Source organism: Arachis hypogaea, chromosome 17, assembly GCF_003086295.3.
Source record: "Arachis hypogaea cultivar Tifrunner chromosome 17, arahy.Tifrunner.gnm2.J5K5, whole genome shotgun sequence".
Taxonomy (NCBI): domain Eukaryota; kingdom Viridiplantae; phylum Streptophyta; class Magnoliopsida; order Fabales; family Fabaceae; genus Arachis; species Arachis hypogaea.
Genome location: NC_092052.1, coordinates 13,815,563 through 13,818,443, shown reverse-complemented (window position 1 = coordinate 13,818,443; position 2,881 = coordinate 13,815,563). Strand labels below are relative to the sequence as shown.

General features: G+C 42.3%; 1 non-coding gene across 1 annotated transcript; it reads right to left on the bottom strand.

Annotated features, from left to right (window-relative positions):
* Positions 1–530: 530 nt before the first annotated feature.
* On the bottom strand, positions 531–638 carry LOC112768201 (small nucleolar RNA R71). The gene has a single exon (XR_003185639.1). It is a non-coding gene; the product is annotated as a small nucleolar RNA R71 (small nucleolar RNA).
* Positions 639–2,881: the final 2,243 nt, after the last annotated feature.

The following is a 2,881-nucleotide window of genomic DNA, read 5'->3' as shown; positions in this document are numbered from 1 at the left end:
GCAGGAGCAAGGACAAGAATATTCTTGTTGAAGCATATCCAGAACCTGAAAGGACTCTGAAGAGGAAACTAAGAGAAGCTAAATTACAACAATCCAGCAAGCACCTTTCAGAAATTTTCGAACAGGAAGAGGAGATGGCAGCCGAAAATAATAATAATGCAAGGAGGATGCTTGGTGACTTTACTGCACCTAATTCCAATTTACATGGAAGAAGCATCTCCATCCCTACCATTGGAGCAAACAATTTTGAGCTGAAACCTCAATTAGTTTCTCTGATGCAGCAGAACTGCAAGTTTCATGGACTTCCATCTGAAGATCCTTTTCAGTTCTTAACTGAATTTTTGCAGATCTGTGATACTGTTAAGACTAATGGAGTAGATCCTGAAGTCTACAGGCTCATGCTTTTCCCCTTTGCTGTAAGAGACAGAGCTAGAGTGTGGTTGGATTCTCAACCCAAAGATAGCCTGAACTCTTGGGATAAGCTGGTCACGGCTTTCTTAGCCAAGTTCTTTCCTCCTCAAAAGCTTAGTAAGCTTAGAGTGGATGTTCAAACCTTCAGACAGAAAGAAGGTGAATCCCTCTATGAAGCTTGGGAGAGATACAAGCAACTGACCAAAAAGTATCCTTCTGACATGCTTTCAGAATGGACCATCCTGGATATATTCTATGATGGTCTGTCTGAATTAGCTAAGATGTCATTGGATACTTCTGCAGGTGGATCTATTCACCTAAAGAAAATGCCTGCAGAAGCTCAAGAACTCATTGACATGGTTGCTAATAACCAGTTCATGTACACCTCTGAGAGGAATCCTGTGAGTAATGGGACGCCTCAGAAGAAGGGAGTTCTTGAAATTGATACTCTGAATGCCATATTGGCTCATAATAAAATATTAACTCAGCAAGTCAATATGATTTCTCAGAGTCTGAATGGAATACAAGCTGCATCCAACAGTACTCAAGAGGCATCTTCTGAAGAAGAAGCTTATGATCCTGAGAACCCTGCAATAGTAGAGGTGAATTACATGGGTGAACCATATGGAAACACCTACAACCCCTCATGGAGAAATCACCCAAATCTCTCATGGAAGGATCAACAAAAGCCTCAACAAGGCTTTAATAATGGTAGAAGAAATAGGTTTAACAGTAGTAAACCTTTTCCATCATCCACTCAGCAACAGACAGAGAACTCTGAACAAAATACTTCTAATTTAGCAAACTTAGTCTCTGATCTATCTAAGGCCACTGTGAGTTTCATGAATGAAACAAGGTCCTCCATTAGAAATTTGGAAGCACAAGTGGGCCAGCTGAGTAAAAGAGTCACTGAAATCCCTCCTAGTACTCTCCCAAGCAATACAGAAGAAAACCCAAAAGGAGAGTGCAAGGCCATTGAATTGATCACCATGGCCGAACCTGTAAGGGAGGGAGAGGACGTGAATCCCAAGGAGGAAGACCTCCTGGGACATCCAGTGATCAATAAGGAGTTTCTCTTTGAGGAACCAAAGGAATCTGAGATTCATCTAGAGACCATAGAGATTCCATTGAACCTCCTTATGCCCTTCATGAGCTCTGATGAGTATTCCTCTTCTGAAGAGAATGAGGATGTTACTGAAGAGCAAGTTACCAAGTACCTTGGTGCAATCATGAAGCTGAATGCCAAATTATTTGGTATTGAGACTTGGGAAGATGAACCTCCCTTGTTCACTAATGAACTGAGTGATCTGGATCAACTGACATTGCCTCAGAAGAAACAGGATCCTGGAAAGTTCTTAATACCTTGTACCATAGGCACCATGACCTTTGAGAAGGCTCTATGTGACCTTGGGTCAGGGATAAACCTCATGCCCCTCTCTGTAATAGAGAAACTGGGAATCTATGGGGTGCAATCTGCTAAAATCTCATTAGAGATGGCAGACAATTCAAGAAAACAGGCTTATGGACAAGTAGAGGACATGTTAGTAAAGGTTGAAGGCCTTTACATCCCTGCTGATTTCATAGTCCTGGATACTGGGAAGAATGATGATGAATCCATCATCCTTGGAAGACCCTTCCTAGCCATAGCAAAAGCTGTGATTGATGTTGACAGAGGTGAATTAGTCCTTCAATTGAATGAGAACTCCCTTGAGTTTAAAACTCAAGGACATCCTTCTGTAAACATGGAAAAGAGGCACAGTAAGCTTCTCTCAAAACAGAGTCAACCAGAGCCCCCACAGTCAAACTCTAAGTTTGGTGTTGGGGAGTCTCAACAATGCTCTGAACATCTGTGAGGCTCCATGAGAGCCCACTGTCAAGCTATTGACATTAAAGAAGCGCTTGTTGGGAGGCAATCCAATTTTTATTTATCTAATTCTAATTTTATTTTTATTGTTATTTCATGTTTTATTAGGTTCATGAACATGTGGAGTCACAAAATAAATATAAAAATTGAAAACGGAATAAAAAACAACAGAAGAAAAATCACACCCTGGAGGAGGATCTCACTGGCGTTTAAACGCCAGTAAGGAGCATCTGTCTGGCGTTCAACGCCAGAACAGAGCATGTTTCTGGCGTTGAACGCCAGCAACAAGCAGCATCCTGGCGTTCAGACGCCAGAAATGCACAGTGAAGAAGAGCTGGCGCTGAACGCCAGAAACAAGCATCTGGGCGCTGAACGCCCAGAACAAGCATCAATTCGGCGTTTAAATGCTAGAATTGCATGCAAAGGCATTTTACATGCCTAATTGGTGCAGGGATGCAATTCCTTGACACCTCAAGATCTGTGGACCCCACAGGATCAACTCAGCATCTGTGGACCCCACAGGATCCCCACATACCTCCACTCACCTTACCTCCTCATAATCCTATATCACCCTCTCTCTCCATTCATAATCATCCCTTCTGTTTT